Here is a 20,125-nt window from a genome sequence, read left to right as displayed (position 1 = left end):
GGTTAAATGGTGCTGTATTCTGTGGTTATAATTGGTGTAGGCTTGGTTGCTATGTACTGTGGATTCTGTGGTTTAACTACGCTATCTTTGTTGCTAGCAATTTTTTTTTAACTTTATTAGCACTTGCTTCCCCCACTCTCTGAGCCATATTGACATGTCTCTAGAGTGCATATTGTCACTTGTTACAGGGTTCCTTTTCTTCCCCTCTTTTGTTTGCATTTGGGACACCTTAGGTTATTTGTGCATTGTTAGAGAGTATAGTCACTACTGTGACTCAGATTGCTGCTATGAGCCACAAAAATTACTTATGTTCACTGAGATGAAAATTCAGCACAACCCTCAAACACGTGCTTCAATCCCATTGACATGAAGACTGCCAAATCTTTCTAAAATATATGCTTTAACCCAGCAGCCTGTGTTAAACTAGAGGCAGGAATCATTAGGTGAAATGCTGGCCTGTGTTATACAGGAGGTCAGACTAGATAAGCATAATGGTTCTCTTGGTCTTTAAACACCCAAACCATGAATTGGATTTAAGCAGACGCTTAAGTGCTTTCTTAATTGGAGCCTTGTCAGCTTGGCAAGTGCTGTTGTTGTAATTTCCTTTAGCAGCTTGGCAAAAATGTAGTTCTAAAATGCACCAGTATCTTCTCTTCTATACAAGTTTATTTCAGAGATGAGGCTTAGTGTTCACAAGTTTCAGAGTAACAGCCGTGTTAGTCTGTATCCGCAAAAAGAAGAACAGGAGTACTTGTGGCACCTTAGAGACTAACAAATTTATTAGAGCATAAGCTTTCGTGGACTACAGCCCACTTCTTCGGATGCATCCGAAGAAGTGGGCTGTAGTCCACGAAAGCTTATGCTCTAATAAATTTGTTAGTCTCTAAGGTGCCACAAGTACTCCTGTTCTTCTTTTTAGTGTTCACAGTTTCCACGTGATGTTGGCAAATGCAGCCTGTAATGAGATTGCTTCCATATGGGGCATTTTCTCCATGTATGGATTTGCCCCAGAGAGAGATTCCCAGACCCTTGTTTTTCTGAACCCTTATGTTTTAGTGAATCACAGGTCAAGAGATTGTCATTCAGCTTCCTATTGCCATTCTGAAAATCCTTCCCTGTCAGAACGAAGTACCTCCAAATCCTCACCTGAAAAGCAGGGGAATTTTTTCAAAATTTGATAGCTGTCTTGCTATCATAAAAACATGCAGATGTTTTTAGAACACAAATTAGTTGACAGGCTCTGAGAATCTAGCCCTTTAGCGAGCACTCTGTAAAACTTTGGACTGAGTCTTTAACATATAACGACAGATACATTTTTTGCATACAGATTTTGCCTACTGTAGGCATAATGAATGCTCATGTAATATTGCAGGTGTATGTGATAGCGTATGCAAAACAGAATGTAAGGCTAGGTTCATGCCTTTTGAAAATGTGAATAATCTTGGTCAATGCAGCCATAGATATATGTAAGAATTCCTACTTGTTTATCTCTCTATAGTAATGCTGAAAAAAGCAAATTATCTATAATTAACAAAACAGTTCTCATTCTTCAAACTCCGTGCTATATTCCTATCCTCTACCTTTCATCTGTTTGTGTCTTTTAGTCTTTATGCAAAGTTGCACTAGTTTAAGTAAATGTTTATTAATGTCTATTTATTTTATATATGTAATATAAAACAAGATTCAACAGTAACATACAGAATATGATTCCTGAAGATCTTTGTAGTGAACACAATGTCTTATTTATGAAAATAAAATTCTATAGTATAAAGTACCAATTGGATGAGGTTCTTCTCACTAGCCCTAGCTGACAAGCCTACCCCCCTGGACTGCCACAAAACAAGAAATGTGGTATGTTATCAACTCTTAGTATAAATATTTCCTATGGCAGCATCCCAAAGCCCTAATCAAGATCAGGGCTTCCCTATGCAGGGTGGTGTGTAAACATGGAAAAGAGACACGCAATGCCACAGAGGGTTATAATCTAGGCCTTGTCTAAACACAAACTGTTGCAACTTCTCAAATTAGCTTTAAAAGCTGGTTTTAGTTAAATGGGTACAAACCCCTGAATGGATACTCTGATCTGTTTAAATTCATCTCATGTCAGTTTACCTGACAGCTATCAGTTTATTGATGCAATCTATAAGCCAAATTTAAATAGAAGTAGGCTAATCTACGCATTGTTTTGCCCTAGTTTAAATAAATGACTGTTATTGAAATACAGTCTACCACAAAAAATAAAACGTGTTCACTACAAAGGTATTTAGGAATTGTTTTTGTGTGTTACTGTTGAATCATATTTTATATTCTGTATATATTTTAGATATAAAAATACATCAAAAAACCTTTAGTTAAACTAGTGCAACTTCTCATAAGCCAGGCCTCAAAGATACAAACAGATGAAAGGTAGTGGATAGGAATATAACATTGAGTTTGCAGAATTAGAACCGTTTTGTAAATTATAGATAATTTGGGGAGTTTGAGCATTACAATTGAGAGATAAACAACTTGAAATTCTTACCTATATCTAGGGCTGCATTGACAAAGATTATTCACATTTTCAAAAGGCATGAACCTAGCCTTTCATTCTGCTTTGCATATGCTATCACATACACTTGCAATATTACATGAGCATTCATTATGCCTACAACAGGCAAAAGCTGTATGCAAAAATATATCTGTTATACGTTAAAGACTCAGTCCAAAGTTTTATGGAGTGCTCGCTAAAGGGCTAGATTCTCAGAGCCTGTCAACTAATTTGTGCTCCTAAAAATGTCTGCATGTTTTTATGGTGACAAGACAGCTATAAGGTTTTGAAAAAATTCCCCAACTTTTCAGGTGAGGATTTGGAGGTACTTAGTTCTGACAGGGAAGGATTTTCAGAATGTCATTCAGCTTCCTATTGCCAATCTCTTGACTTGTGATTCACTAAAACATAAGGGTTCAGAAGAACAAGGGTCTGGGAGTCTCTCTCTGGGGAAAATCCATACATGGAGAAAATGCTCCATATGGAAGCAATCTCATAATAGGCTGCATTTGCCAACATCAAAAATGAAGATACTAAGCCCCATCTCTGAAATAAACTTGTATAGAAGAGAAGATGCGTGCGTTTTAGAACTACATTTTTCCTTAGCTACCAAAGGAAATACAGCAGCAGCACATGCCAAGCTGACAAGCCTCCAATCTAGAAAAGCACTTAAGTGTCTGCTTAAATCCACTTCCTGGTTTGGGTGTTAAAACACCAGGAGGATCATTATGCTCATCTAGTCTGACCTCCTGCATACCACTGGCCAGCATTTCACCTAATGATTCCTGCCTCTAGTTTAACACAGCCTGTTGGGTTAAAGCATATATTTTAGGAAGACGGGCAATCTTGATGTCAATGGGATTGAAGCACGTGTTTGAGGGCTGTGATGAATCTTCGTCTCAGTGAACAGCAACCCCTTCAACATACGCAATTTTTGTGGCTCATAGCAGCAAGGAGTGACTATACCCCCTAACAACGCACAAATAACCTATGGTGTCCCAAATGCAAACAGAAGAGGGGAAGAAAAGGAACCCTGTAACACGTGACAATATGCACTCTAGAGACATGTAAATATGGCTCAGGGAGTGGGGGAAGCAAGTGCTAATAAAGTTTTTTTTTTAAAAATTGCTAGCAACAAAGATAGCGTAGTTAAACCACAGAATCCACATACATAGCAACCAAGCCTACACCAATTATAACCACAGAATACAGCACCATTTAACCACAGTAATTAGACTACATGCACAATATTTTACACAAGGTCTAGAAGAGAGCTGGCTGAAAAAGCACAAAACATTTTCACAAAAATCCATATGGATTTTTAAAGACATCCATTTCAATAGTGTTCTCCATGTTGTGTTTGCTTTCAACAAATGTTCTAGCAATTGAGTTCATTAGCAGGAACGTCCATTAAAGGAGCTAATTTTAAGCAAACGCTGGGGCATATTCGTTGTGAATTTCGAACCCTTTTGCAAGGATGTGCACTGAAAACCTCATTCTAAGAGTTAAGATCAGCCACACAGGGTGGGGACATAAGATGGCCATACTGGGTCAAACCAAAGGTCCATCTAGCCCAGTATCCTGTCTTCTGACAGTGGACAATGCCAGGTGCCCCAGAGGGTATGAACAGAACAGGTAATCATCATTGGTCCAAGCACATGGCCAACCCTAGAGAGATTCAGTGCCACAAGCAGGCTGAGACGGAGGCTAGTCTCGGAGGCCTGAGTTCACTCCTAATATTGGGCTTAATCTCACAACCTGGGAATTTGGCCAGATGAGGTCCACTGTGGGTGGAAGTAGATGAGCTGAGCATGTGCAGAACTCCTTTTCCCCAGCCAGAGACCACTGCCACTGCCGATCCTGCAGCCTGTCAGAACCACCCCTACCTGGGGGCTTTGAAGATGAGGAATAATCTTAAAAGTTCCAATAAAGGGCCAGGTACTAATACTAATTCCATCTTCTTCAGACCATTCCCATGATGCAAAGCAGCCTTAACAACAAGGAATCTGGGCTCGCGGTTTGGCCCCTAGCAGATTCCTTTAGGTTTGGCTAATTTATATTGGGGCCTGGACTTTTCCACAGCCACTTTCAAGATCAGAAACATAAAGATTGGATTAAAATGATCATTGCCCCCTGCCGTTCTCCACTTTGATTTGGCATGAGCATAGCTCAATGAAATTGGAAGTTCTGGCCCCAATATTTAAACCTTCTAAAACACTTTTGTCTATTTTATATGTAATATAAAATGTGATTCAAACTAGCACTGAGAATATGATTCTTGAAGATCTTTGTAGTGAACACAATGATTTATTTTTAGAGGTAGACTGTGTATTTCAATAAAATTCAGTGTAAATAGTTTAAATAGTAACAGGAAGCTTTTCATAATCTTCAAAAGCAGTAACCTCTAAAACTTCCAGCTGCCAATTTCATCTGCTTTACATTAGAACATGATGATATTGCAAGTCAGGATACAAGGAAGTCTCCAGGAGTGGAGGAACATAACTTCTCCCTATTTTAATTCACTGTATCTCACTACAGCTCCAGAAATGCACTTACCCATCATGGTTTGTCATCTCAAGAGACTTCTAGCCCTCTTGTTACAGAGGCCTGGGCTAATCTAGTTTAAAATATAAACTTCTTTCCTACTAAACTTGTAGCAAATAATCTACTTATCTCTCAAACACCAGAGATATGAAATACTGTTTTGTTTTTTCAGTTGGTGAGTAATTGCTTCTCTTTTTCTGCCCCAAAGAAAATATCAGAAGATGAGACCCTGAATATCCCTAAGAACCAGCTGAGAAGGAGTTATCATCAAATAACCTATCCCCAAGATTTTAAATTGTACATCCAAAAAGTGTGAACAACCTGACTTCAGGGCAATGTGATAAGATTTCAGTGGGTGGGGGTGGGAGGGTTGTGCATGTAAGGGATTCAGGTAAAATGCATTTCCCTAGTTTATACTGAGATTCATATAACAAATCAATAATATCTGTTCCCCTCTTCCTCCTCGTCCAGTGGTTTTCAACCTTTTTTTCATTTGCGGATCCCTACAAATTTTGGAATGGAGATGCAAGTCCCTTTGGAAATTTTAGATGGGGTCCACAGATCCACAGTGGTCCATGGATCGGAGGTTGAAAACCACTGTCCTAGTCCACTGCCTCTGTTTCTGTGAGCTGCTGCCAAATGTGTTTTTAGGAGAATGAAAGATATGTTGATAGTTAAGAACTACTAACAAGAATTGAACGTGGGCTGGAAATGAAGATACTTATTTAACAACTTTGAAGAAAAGGTCATCATGTTGGGAGATCCAAATTAAAAACAAGCCGTCCTGGAGACATACAGCATGGTCTCTGTGTCAATTTACACACAGAATTTAATTGGGACACATTTGTGTTAAATACTTATGCTTCAGTAGTGTTTAGAGTAGAGTAGGGTGAATAATGAAATTTTTATTTGATTCACTGTTAATTCCAAAATAATCAAAGTTTTGATTCAGGTTGAACCCAAACCAACTGATTGATTAACATTTTTGGTGAATCAGAGTTGAGAAAATTTTGGATGGTAGCACAAATGAAACACTTAATTTTGATTGCAGGTATTTTGACACATACTAGAGGAGCCTCTTCCCCTACAGCCCAACCGTCAGGGTTCTCTCCTGGGATGTGGGAGATGTAGGCTCAATTTCTTCCTCTGTCTAATGTGGAGAAGCAATTTGAATTTGAGTCTCTCACAACAGGAGTTTCCTATTTATTCGTCTGTGGGATATTCTAGTAGGGATCTCAATCTCTCCTGTTGAACCCGTTCCACTTATCTATAAATTAGTCATTGGAGCACAGACTTGGATTTCCAATATTGTATGTGAGTACCCTACCCACTGGCATTTTCTTATGTTTTCACTGGCCACATGCTTATTAATTGTTGAATGTCATTCATAGTGAAAATTCAGTCAATGGATATCCATTGGGCCAAGGAAAGAACTGATATTGACTCTGCAGCTCAGTGGTCAAGGCACTCTCCTATTATATAAGAGACTAAGTTTCAAATCCCTGCTCCTGATTATGGAGAAGGGGGACTGAACCAGGATCTCCCAAATCCAACAGAGTACCCTAACTAATGAGCTAAATTTTAGAAGGGAGGTTGTATTTCCTTCCCTCCCCTCCTCCCTGCCATTTTATGAAGTTGGTCCTCATTGACTCTTTTCAAAATGCCTGAAATTAAAATGGAAAATTTCAGGTTGGGTCAAAATTATACATTTTATTTTGATGTTACCAAAACGTTTTAGGGTTTTGACTTTTTGGTTTGGTTGAAACTATTTGGTGAACTGAACATGAATGTGGGAATAGAATGTGGGTTGAATGAGACAGCATTTTTGGTGAATTAAACTATTTGATGAATTTTTTTTTGTTGTTGAACTCTAGTTTAGAGGTCAAGCAGGCCAGGGCCCCATTGTGTTATACAAAGATAGTACATGACAGTCGCTACCTGAAAGAGTTTACTGTCTAAAAGACAAGATTCTGCCATCATCTGCATTTGTGCAAACTCATGTAAATCTGTACATAGGAAAGTAGGATTTATCAAAGGAAAGTTGGTTCTCTTCAGTTACTAATTAAATTCCAAATACCTTGTTGTGGCATGTTTACCAAGGGATTGTCAAAGTGAAAAAACTTTTTTTTTTTTTTTGGAGAAAAGTCTCACAAGAGTAAAGGATTGGCCTATGAAAATTGGTCAAGGATGAAGCCACTTGTTGTGCGGGAATTCACATCTAATCTGACATTGCCCAGAAATTTAGGGCAAATTAAAGATACTTTGAAGACAAAAAGTGAAAGTGAGTTTATAATTAGTGCATAAAATCCAAACGTCATGGGCCAAATCCTCACTTGGTGTAAATCAGTGTACCTCCACTGATGTCAGTGGAATGAAGTCTGCTTAAATCAGCTGATTATATTTGAAAGAAAGGTGAAGAAATCATGTTGAAGAGAATTATGAAATTACCTACCCCTAGAGAAAGTTGCTATTTACCGGTAACTCCATCATACAGTGGTTGATTTATACCCAGAAGTGTATTGGTTTATTTCTTAAATGTTTTTATCTAGTCTAGTAACTCTGGATGTCATAAATATCATTATCAGTGTTAGATACTTTTTGGACTCCTAAGCTTTTGGCCTCAGTGATAGCTTGTAGCGATTGTGGTGTTTTTAAAAATCATTTTGTCATTAATATTCCTCTTATCAATATTGGCTTGCCTTTCAGTTTCACTTAATGTCTTTTTGTCCTCTTATGAACATGGACACTTATTGAACCTCCCTGTTTTGTAACATTGGTTACTTTGAATATCTATGTCATGTCTTAGTTGTTCAATCACATCTTTTCAGTCTCACCTAAGGCAGAAGTTAACTGTTCGAACTCTATTTTCCAAGAGTGGGCACTATCTACTTGTATAATGGCATGCATATATATATATTCAGTATTATCCATCCCTTTCTTTATGCACTCTAGCATTTTGTTTACCCTTTACTAACAATGCTCATTGGGTTGTCCATATCTTCTTCACATCTCAGCATGCCTGAAATTTGCACTGTCCTCAAAATATGGGTCCTTATTTTGTGCCTCATAATCTCCTCTAGACTTGTTTAACAAAAAGTTTTCCTTTGTGCTAAAATTTGAAATTTTACCCAGCCAAACCACTTAACAGAAAGTTACAACTTCTTCATATTTATTAGCAAGAGGGCTGCCTTACCTAAAATGTGACACAAGGGCTAAACTGATTTCTGAGCAAGGCTATTTCAACTTGGTTTTAGTCCACAGAAATGTCATCTGTCTTTGGCTATATCCCAAGCCACCTCCGTACCACATGGACTACAAATAACAACAAAATGTTTTAGATCATTGTTTTAATGAGCAGATTTCAACTGATTTCAGCAAACCTAACTTTAACGATATTTTGATAGACACCTTTATTTCTCATACCTAACCCAATGACCTCTATAAAATCAAAGTAGGTCTTAAAAATACACTCCTTCTTCAAAGGACTTGATTTCTTCTCATGGAATAACTGCTTGACTCACCATTCAAGACTGCTGTGCTGAAAATAAGTAGAGATTAGTTTCAGGTGGTGGGGGGGAAAAAAGTGAGGATTTCCTGGCCTGACAGTGAGAGCTATGCAGACTTGCAACTGAAAGTAGAGTGTAGGTTAGAAACAGAGGCTTCATCTAGATCTCTCTTGTTTTCTGAAAGGCTTCCACTGTTGCTACCACCTGTCTGACTCCAGCAGTGGTAGCACAACCGTAGTTCCAGAGTGAAATCCTGGACCCTTTAAGTTACAAATCGGAAGGCAATCTTCAGCACTACCTCTGCAGTAACACAGCTCTGTATTTCCCTGTGAACTACTATTTTAAACACCATTTGGATCCCTCCCAGGCAGAAGGAAACTAGCATTTGCCCAGTATAACCTCACACCCTTCATGTTGCCCTGCATTACCTGTAATAGGCCATATTCTGATGCCCTTATTCGTGTGGAGTCGCACAATATCAGTTTGTCCCTTAGTGTTTTCCTTTTGCCTTTTTAATTACTATATGAAGAAATCAAAATGCTTTGCTTCTGAAACTTCTCCTGTCTGCCTGATGACAAATATTTCTAATGTCAAGGATTAATGTAACACAAAACTGTACTGCCATCACTACTTCAATTCCTGCCTCCCTCCCTCCCCGCCACTCACAAATCAAAGTGGGGTCTGCCTCAGGATGCAGGCTGAACTTTCAGAGATTTGGGCCCAGATCCACAAAAGTGGTTAGGCTCCTAACTTCCGTTGAAACCATTAGCTCAGCCGTTTGCAAAAAGAAAACTCAAAATAAAACTAGCTATAACTGAAAAGTGCATCAAATTATCATAAGGGAATATTAGCAATATAATCCACCTTTATAAGAAATAACTCACTTTATTATAAAAAACAAAAAAGGAGTCAAAATGAGAAGCTGCTGAATTGTTTTTGTCACCTTAACTGATTCTATAAGTAATCCAACCACAAATCACACTGGAAAACTACACTGCTTGAATGTCTTAGTATCGCTTTCATTCCATTTCTCTCTCTGTCCTGAAACTAAGTCAAAGGTAGCCATATTTCCAGTCAGGATCTCGCATCGGGCCTAGGCAGCTGTTCATAAATTTCCAAGAGCACAACAAATGGAGCTGATGGAGTTAATGCGTTTGGCCTTATGGCCGTGACTCATACTGGGCAGCCATAGCGGAAGCTATCCAATACCCTGTTAGAATTTAGCCTCAGAAGGCTCCTGAGGATAGCAGTTAAGTTGATAAGAGTCCACAGTATAATGTGTATTAGTTGCCGCTCATAGCTTTACTGGTCTCAGTTTGCAGAGGGATTTTTTAAGGAGAGTTTTCTATCAGTGATGGGAAGTACAGGCAGAGGCAGCTGCTGACTACTTGAAATAATAGCAGAGGCAATGGTATCTTCAGCTAGTCAAGTCAACACAAGTTGTCTTGAAAGTTTCAAACACAAGGTTTAATGTGTAAAAATATGGCTTAGGAGCAGGAAGCTGATCATTTTATGCCAGTCAGTCAAGTTCAGTGCAGGTGAGGTGACTCATTTGGTAGCATCATAATATCTTTAGTCTCACTAATTCCTGAAAATTTTGGTTGGGTTTTTTTTAACATACTGGGATTATCTGAGATGATGAAATAGCCTCAGCAGGCCTGTAGCTAGGGAAACAAAATTAGGGAGGCCATGACGTGCCATGGAGAAGCAGCTAAACATAAATTGAGGAATGAGTATGGGGTTCTTTCTGTGGCAAATTTTGGAATACCAACTGCAATTGCCTGCATTTTAGAAGCCTTCAGAGTAAGGGGAGATTTTCGGCTGGTGTAACTAGCACAGGTCCATTGACTCCAAAGAAACTACATCAATTCACCAACTGAGGAGCTAGTATTAAGATTTTAGGGAAACAAAACAAGAAACCTGGGAGCCTACTCAATACTTACTTGGGATTCTAAAATAAACTTGTGGTGGCAAGTCATGTTCCATTAAAAGGGATACCAGTTATTTCTCTGTCTTTTTTAAAATCACACTTCTGCCTAAACACTTTTTAACTCATTAGTTTGACAAGTAACACATCAGATGACTGTAACTGAAAGAGATGAGAGGAAAATATTTTTTTCAGTTTTACGTTGTGCATTCAACAGCACTTTTGTTAGTTACTTTCACTGTTTACCCTGGGTAATTTAGGTGGGCTGTTTCCCTTATTGTTATAGGGGTCTTTCACATGGAAAAAAGGGAGATCAGAACTATTTTTATAAATAAGAAAATGTCATTGTAAAATCAGAAAGATTGTCAGGAGCACTCATGTCAGTCATGCCTGAAACTACTTTTTGACTTTTTTGTGATAATTGTAGGGCTGGAAGCAACCTTAAGGGGTCATCTAGTCCTCCTTCCCTCCTCCATGCTGAGGTAGGACCACATATACCTAGATCAGGGATCGGCAACCTTTGGCATGTGGCCGGCCAAGGTAAGCCCCCGTGACAGGAAGCAGCGGCCAGCACATCCCTCGGCCCACCCTGCTTCCCAGAATCACCCATTGGCCTGGAGTGGCGAACTGCAGCCAGTGGGAGCCACGATCGGCCGAACTGGTGGATGCGGCAGGTAAACAAACTGGCCCGGCCTGCCAGGGGGCTTACCCTGGAGGGCTGCATGGCAAAGGTTTCTGATCCCTGACCTAGATCATACCTGACAGGTGTATGTCTAATCTCTTCTTAAAAACCTGAATGATGGGAATTCCACAGCATCCTTTGAAAGCCTATCCCAGTGCTTAACTATTCTTATAATTCGAAAGTTTTTTTCCCTAATGCAGATTAAGCCTATTGCTACTTGTCCTACTTGCAGTGGACATGGAGAGCATTTGATCACTGTCCTCTTTGTAACAGCCCTTAATATATTTGAAGACTGTTACCGAGTCCTCACTCAGTCTTCTTTTCCCGAGACTAAACATGCCCAGTATTTAACCTTTCCTCCTAGGTCAGGTTTTCTAAATCTTTCATCATTTTTGTTGCTCTCTTCCCAACTCTCTAACTTATCCAGATCTTTCCTAAAATGTGGTGCCCAGAACTGCACACAGTACTCCAGCTGAGGCCTCACCCATGCCAAGTAGAGCAAGAAAATTATTTCCCGTGTTTTACGTACGTACAGCACTCCTGTTAATACACTCCACAATGATATTAGCCTCTTTTGCAGCTGCATCATGTTGACTCATATTCAGTTTGTGATCCATTGTAATTCTCAGATCCTTTTCAACATTACTACAGCCTAGCCAGTTATTCCCCCTTTTGTAATTGTGTATTTGATATTTTTCTTCTTACATGTACTTATTTGAACTTGTCTTTATTGAGTTTCATCTTGATGATTTCAGACCAGTTATCTAATTTGTCAAGGTCATTTTGAATTCTAATCCCATCCTCCAGAGTTCTTGCAACTCCTCCTAGCTTGGTATCATCCACAAATTTTATAAGCTTGATCTACACTCCATTATCCAAGTCATTAGTGAAAATATTGAATTGTACTGAGCCGAGGATAGACCCCTGTGGAACCTCACTAGATGATGACTAAATTCCAAGTTGACTGTATCGCTTTAAATCGCCAACAAAAATTCAAACAGTGTTCCTTGAAAATAACAAAAATCCTGAAATGTTCAGAGCTTATGAAACTCAAGCCCTAAGTGTCTAAGGTTGGGCACTCAAAATCTAAGGCCTCCACAGTAACAGGCCCCTTCTGAAAAGACTTGCCCAAATCTGCTAATGGAAGCAAGTTAGTATCAAAGGGCAGAATTAGAACTCAGGAGTTCTGGTTCACAGCACCCACTTGTGTAGCAGCCACAGAATAACTGGTATCCCTTCCTCCGCAGCTGACACCAAATGACATACTTTTGACTTCCACCTTTTTTTTTTTTACAATCCTATCAAGAAACGACACCTGGGTGAACAGTTTGGAAAATAATATGACCATGCTCACGTCAGCTTTGCTTGATTTTCCTGAACGTAACCCAATCATACCCATGTTTTAGCGTGGGGGACAGAGCCTGTATTGTGGAGCACTTCTCCGGTGTATAAGGAAAAATATGGCCACTTCTGCAAATGGCCAGCCCTCTCCATCCTCAGAGCACGGTCTCTGTTCTGGCTATATGGCGTGATAGCTGAAATGGAAATGGAGACTCTGTAGTGCCAGACATATAGCTCTTCGCTCTAATGGATAAAAAGTTCTATATGTAAACATCCAGTGCTATTGTCTCTTTCTAAGTACCCGTCTCTGCTAGTGATCCATGAACTGGGGGAAGATAAGCAAAGGAGCAATAATTTGCTCGCAGGGCCTGATCCTGTAGGTATACTCAGAGACTGCTGAACTGAACAGCTTGGGGAGGGGAGGACCAGGATCTTCCTTTTAACATTTAGCCCAGTGATTAGGGTTCTGACCTGGGATGTGGGAGACCACCCATTCAAGTCCTCCCTTTGCCTGCTGATGAGAAGGATTTGAACAGGTAATCTGCCACCTGTCGGGTTAGTACAGTAATCACTGGGCTGTGGAATATTCTGATATAGGGCTCGCTCAGTCTCTCCTGTTGGAACTGTTCCACTTTCATTGAAAAATGTTACTTGGGCCAGAGAGCATGAGAATCACCTGACAGGTGGAAGATCCCCATTCAAATCCCTTCTCCTCAGTAGGCAGAGGGGCGATGTGAATTGGGGATCTCCCAAGGCTAAAGGATAATTCTCCTCCTTCCTTCTCCCCAGCTGTTTTGTATGAACTCAGGTGGCCGCTGCACCAGCCTACTGGATTGGGCTCTGTGTATCTTTCCTCAGTTCATGGCTTGCTCTGGGGCTTAGGCAGGAGATAGGCATCTGGGCACCTCGAGTGAGGCAGCAGCACACAAGCCCAGAGGCAGAAACATAGGTGCCTAGGGAACTTTTACTGAAAAAACGTACTCACCAACTAAGTGTATGTACCTACAGTGTCATGTGACAGCCAGCAGGGAGTATTGAGGATGGCAATGGCACCTAAAAACAGGCCTTAAACACCTAAATGTTGGGGTTAGGCCCCTAAATACTTTTGTGGATCTAGGCCTTTGTCTCTTAGTTTTATATTAAACTGAATACTCCTCCTGGGATTGTAAGATTGCAGTTTTATATGTGTTGCCGGCACAGGGGCCCGAGGATAGCAACAGTGAGGTTCGGTGCCCGGAGTGCTTCACGCCAATAAACATACCGGGGTGGAGAAACAATCAAAGTTTATTTGAGATCTCAAAGTGGTGCAAGGAGACAGGCAAGTCTCAAATCGAGCACACCAGCAAAAACAGTTTCTCTCTTCTTTATACATTTTACAACTAAGCCCCCCCCCTCTCCCCCTCTTTACCACCCCCCCACACACTCCCCCTCCCCTCTCTACCAAAGGCATGTTTATACATTTAAGTAACTAAATCATTCTAGGGCTATAAATCTAGCTTGTTAGTAACTTCTCTCTAAACAGTTATTTGGTCCTGTTTACCCTTAGTTTATTACCCCTTCCTCAGCTAGAAATATGCAAACCTCATCATTATTGTTTGGTACCTGAAATGAGCAAGGTCGTAATTGCTAACTAGCTATTTACACATTCCAATACCTGTCCTTGGCTGTTAAGGTCGATCAGAGTTAAACATGGAAGGACAGAGTTTAAACATGGAAGAACTCTGACTCAGGCAGGCCTAGTAACCCCAACAGTTCCCTCCTTTGAGAATACTCAACAAGCTTTTGGCTGAGTTTTCTCATATTCTGTAGACAAGATACGATTAAGTGCCATGGAGCTGGGGCTCTCAATGAGAGAGAATGCTGGGATTTCTGGGGAACAGGGGGCACACAGCTTATGGAGGAGCAATTTAAAACAAGCAATCAGAAGGAGGGTGACCAGGCACAGTACCACACCTGTAAGGAGGAGATGCACAAGGCTATTATCCAGTCCTCCCAGGTTGGGCAACCAACTCCAAAGGGAATCAAAAACTGTGGGTTCCTTTTCCTGAGCCTTCCACTGATCCAAAGCCTGTTCGGCTGACAGGACGTGCTTGTTAATGTCCTGTGAGTTTTCTGGGACATAAGTACAACATTCACTCCCAATAAGGACACACACCCCGCCCTGGGAGGCTAAAACATAATCTAAGGCCTGTCTATTTTGTAGGGACAGCAATCGGAGCTGGTAAAGCTCTGAGTTAAGGCTTTTCTCTATGGCCAAGGTCTCATTGGCATACTTGGTGAGAAACACAGAGAGCCTACGATAAAATTGAGCCAGTTGTCCTACCCCATAGGATGGGAGAAAGATCATACCCAACCTGTCTCCTTGTGTAATGGGCTCTGGGGTGGCATACAAAGATCTATGCTGCCTGGCGCAGCCAGGGGGCAGTTTAGGGAGGACACGAAGGGGAGGGGCAAGATATCCTAGATAACAACTTCCATACCACTGATGCGGTAGCCACTTATAGGCAGAGGCACCACAAATATAAAAGGAGTGGCCATTCCCTACCAAGCCATTATAACCGCTACTCCACCTATTTACTTGTCTGTCATTAAACGATCCGAACCGGGCAGTAGAGTCGGACTTGCCATGAACATAGACAGGGATGGAAGCATCACTGTCAGGGGATAAATAATACTGACAGGTGCTATTCCCAGCAAACCAGGTGTGATTGCTGGACTTAAACTGTCGATAGCACACCAACCCAGGGGCTACTGGCCGTAACCTAATAGGGGAAGGGATATATGTTGAGTTGGCCTGCGGCTTCCAGGGGTCGTCCCTTAATGCATACTGGGACTCAATGGTACAGTTCTGTAACAAGGGGGTACCTGAGGCATTTTTCCCCCTACTGAACCATCCCCAACAGATATCTGACCAATTCTGGGGAACCACCCTCGAGGGTAACCCTGCAGCATGGTGTGGGATTTGGGAGCATACCCAGCAGTTGGAGAGGTTAAACTCTTGGGCAAAGCGAACCTTCAGGGACTCATATGTGTTTGTCTCTAAGTTAGGAGGGATTACTTTCCATCCCGCATGTGCCTGGGGGGAAACCGGAGTTAATAAGAGGAGTATCCCTATGGCAAAGAGCACCACTATGGCAGACCCTGGATCTCATATTAGGCAGGTGATCCTAGGGCCTAACAATCACAATTCCCCAAATACCCACAAAATAACAATTACCAATAGTAAGCAGATTAAAAACAAAAGGGACCAGGCCACCAGGTTAGGCCGGTCCTGTGAAAACAAACACAACCAACGCTCAGAGGTCTCGCAGGGAGTGCGCTGTGACTGTCCAAAGAGATCACAGGGCATTCCCAGCAGACACTATTGTCGTCTGAACAACAGCTTAAGTCCCAAATCATCGCTGGCAGTCTTCTCTGCAGGCTGGACGGTCCACAGTTCAGGAGCAGGCACTGCTTTCAGACGAGAGTGATGAATCCAGTTTTTGTGTCCCTCAACCTTTGCTGCTGTATGGGAGACCAGCAGGATGGTGTGGGGTCCCTTCCACTTCTCTTGGAGAGGCTCATCTTTCCAGGTCCGGACGAGTACAGAATCGCCTGGCTGCAAGGAGTGGATCGGGGCATCCAGCGGGAGAGGCTGCAAATCTTTGGTATACCTGTGGAGAGAACAGAGAACAGCAGACAGAGAGCACATGTACTGAGATAAGAAGCCACACCCCATTTCCCACTCCCCTGCCAGAACCGGTGTACCATTCATAGGCCATGCCCTTCCAAACATAATCTCGAAGAGACTGAGCCCTAACCTACCCATAGGGAGAGCGCGAATGCGGAGCAGAACAAGGGGCAAAGCATCAGGCCACTTAAGGGAAGCCTCTTGGCAAACCTTTGAGAGGTGCCGCTTAAGTGTCTGATTTGTACGCTCCACTACCCCACTGGCCTGCGGTCGCCATGGCGTGTGAAGCTTCCAGGGGATCTGTAGGGCATCCGATATCTTCTGAACAACTTGAGATGTGAAGTGTGTTCCGTTGTCAGAGTCCATCCACTGGGGGAGCAATCTGAGCCTTACTCAGTGCTACTCAATATCCTCGAAGTCCAACGAAGTTCAGGAGGCTCACAGTGGCTTTAAGGCAAGAGGTTAGACCAACTGCAGCAATTAACAAGTCATCCACATATTGCAGGAGGAGGACTTTGTCCTCATTGTCCCACTCCTCCAAGTCTCTAGCCAGGGCCTGGCTGAAAAGGGTGGGGGAATTTTTAAATCCCTGAGCCAACACTGTCCAGCAAAGCTGCTTTCTAACCCTCCTTTTGTCCTCCCACTCGAAGGAGAAAATCTCATGAGACTGGAGGTCAACCGGAATCGTGAAGAAAGCATCCTTTAAATCCAGGACTGAAAAATGGGTGTACTGCCCCCCTATAGAGGCCAACAGTGTATACGGATTTGGAACAAGGGGGTGTAGAGTCTTAACCCGCTCATTAACTGCTCTCAGGTCCTGGACCAGCCGGTATGTGCCATTGGGCTTTTGCACAGGCAAGATAGGAGTGTTCCAAGCTGACTGGCATCCTCGAAGTACCCCACACTTTAGGAACTGGTCTATAGTTTCCTGCAATCCCTCTCTGGCTTCCCTTTTGATCGGATGCTGCTTAATTCGCACTGGACCTTCTCCTGGCAAGAGCTGAACAGTAATAGGAGTATGATGGGCTGCCTTTCCTGGGATCCCTGATGCCCAGACCAGAGGAAAAACCCGCTTCTCCCACTGACTCCACTCTGGGGCTTGCATGGCTGAGGGCTCAATTGCAAGTGTCATTATCCAGGCATTCTCTGGAGGTAAGGTGTGGCTTATTTCATCTTGAGTGAAATGCAGGGTGGCACCTAAGCGACAAAGCAGATCCCGTCCCAGTAGAGGCGTTGGACAATCAGGGAGGTAAACCAGTCTGTGAGATAGAGTTCTGTTTCCCAAAGCACATTCCGCTGGGGCATATACTGGGCACTTAGTTCCTTTCCCTGTGGCTCCCACCACAGTGAGGGACTCTGACACAGGCAGCTGCAGGGGTTGGTTTACAGCAGTTCGTGCAGCTCCAAAGTCTATTAAAAAGTCTGTCTGAATCTCCCACCCACATTTTTACTCGGGGTTCTGGGGGCAGGATAGTCCGTCTCCCCTGACACCCCTATTCTTGGTCCTCCGCTGCCATCATAGGGGTACCTTCCCTTTCGGGGCACTCATTTTTCCAATGTCCCTCCTTTCGGCATATGGCACACTGGTTGCGACCCAGACGCCTTTCCTGTAAGCCAAGGCGCCCACGTCCTCTCATTCCTCGGCCCCTTCCACCTTCCTGAAATCTTCCCCTGCCACCAGCCTGTACTGCTGCAACCATCATTTTCACTTGCCTCTTTTCCTTTTCTCCCTCCCTAAGGCTGTAAGCCCTGTTTGCAGTTTCCAAAATCTGTGCCATTGTCATGCCCATCAAATCCTCCTTTTTCTGCAGTTTCCTTTTAATATCAGGGGCCGCACGGCTGGTAAAGATACCCTTTATAATTGCCTCAGTAGCCTGATCATCAGGGTTTGCATTAGTAGTTTGCCTGATGGTATCCCGAATACGCTGCAGAAAAGCAACCGGACTCCCTTTTGGCTCCTGTACTAGCTCATACGGCTTAGCCCAATTGTTATGTTGGACAGCGGAGTGTCGGAGACCATGTAATAGGAGCTCCTTGTATACAGTGAGACAGGTGAGATCTGCCGGCACGTTGGGATTCCACCGGGGGTCTGCTGTAGGGACCTGAACTGCAGCAACAGGAACATTTGCTGCGTTTGCCTCATGTCTAAGCTGTGCCTCCTCCCGTGCCTTAGACACAACCTGATTACGCTCCACCTCAGACAGCAGGGTCCGCATAAGGACATTACAGTCATCCCAGTCAGGCTTATGGCTAGCCAGACACCCTTCAAAGACCGAGATAAACTTGCTTGGATTCGTAGAGAATTCCCCTGCCTGTGCCTTAAAAGCTGCTAGGTCCACTGGGTTAAAAGGCACATGGGTATAAACCTGCATTGTAGTGGCTGGGCGATTGTCTGTCCCAGTACGGGCTATCCGAGTCTCAGTAATCAATGGATAGAATCCCACCGAGGGGGCAATCTCTGGGACCTGAGGCACCCTATCTTTATATGGTGGGGGTGTTGGAGCCGAAGGGGACACCGACTCTGCCATTACAACCGGGGGAGGGTTCTGAGAACTAACATTTACTACCGAACCTGTCGGAGTCAAATTACACTTTTGCAAAAGATCTGATCTATCTCTTAACAACATAAACAACTGTACATACATATGTTCATTCCATTTACCCGTACGCTGACAAAACAAAAGCAATTGAAGGATCGTATTATAATTAAGTGATCCCTCCGGTGGCCACCTTTCCTGGTCCTCTAGCTGATATTGAGGCCAGTCTACTGTACAGAATCTTTTTAATTTACTTTTAACCAACGGATCCGATCCAAACACTTTCCAGTTCACCAGAATGCATTCTAAGGGTGTACACCTTGCCCTGCCTGCAGTATTCTGTCCCTGCCCCATACTCTAGGGAGACACTGGGCGTCCCCAGGTCAAAACAGGTAAAGTCTGGACTGTTCCTACCTTATCCAAGGGTCCGGTTCTGCACCGTCGCCCACAGCTGTTTCTCCACTAATCAAGCGCGTTGCACCATTGTGCCCTCCGGAGTCGACCAAATCACGTCTCCGCCGAGGCCCCCGATGAAGTCACCGGTGCGCGCTGGGCGTCGGTCGTCGCCGTAATCCGTCGGCCGCCAGGAGGGATCCGGGCAAGGCTAAATTTCAGCCTCGAGCCCACCCAGGGACGCCAAGACTGTTGCCGGCACAGGGGCCCGAGGATAGCAACAGTGAGGTTCGGTGCCTGGAGTGCTTCACGCCAATAAACATACCGGGGTGGAGAAACAATCAAAGTTTATTTGAGATCTCAAAGTGGTGCAAAGAGACAGGCAAGTCTCAAATCGAGCACACCAGCAAAAACAGTTTCTCTCTTCTTTATACATTTTACAACTAAGCCCCCCCCCTCTCCCCTTCTTTACCACCACCCCCCACACTCCCCCTCCCCTCTCTACCAAAGGCATGTTTATACATTTAAGTAACTAAATCATTCTAGGGCTATAAATCTAGCTTGTTAGTAACTTCTCTCTAAACAGTTATTTGGTCCTGTTTACCCTTAGTTTATTACCCCTTCCTCAGCTAGAAATATGCAAACCTCATCATTATTGTTTGGTACCTGAAATGAGCAAGGTCGTAATTGCTAACTAGCTATTTACACATTCCAATACCTGTCCTTGGCTGTTAAGGTCGATCAGAGTTAAACATGGAAGGACAGAGTTTAAACATGGAAGAACTCTGACTCAGGCAGGCCTAGTAACCCCAACATATGGAAGGAGGGCTCTTTCACAGCTCACGTTTACAAAATGTCTCCTATCCTGTTCAGAATGTGCAGGTTCAGTTTCCTAGAGGGATTTGTTTTTACTCAGAGAAGAAGCAATTCATTATATTCAAATTGAGAAATATTACTTAGCCATTGCTTTGGTAGGTTTATGAAACCCTAAGATCTAT

This window comes from Malaclemys terrapin, chromosome 1, assembly GCF_027887155.1.
Source record: "Malaclemys terrapin pileata isolate rMalTer1 chromosome 1, rMalTer1.hap1, whole genome shotgun sequence".
In the NCBI taxonomy this organism is placed as follows: domain Eukaryota; kingdom Metazoa; phylum Chordata; order Testudines; family Emydidae; genus Malaclemys; species Malaclemys terrapin.
Note: the sequence above shows the minus strand (reverse complement) of the source record.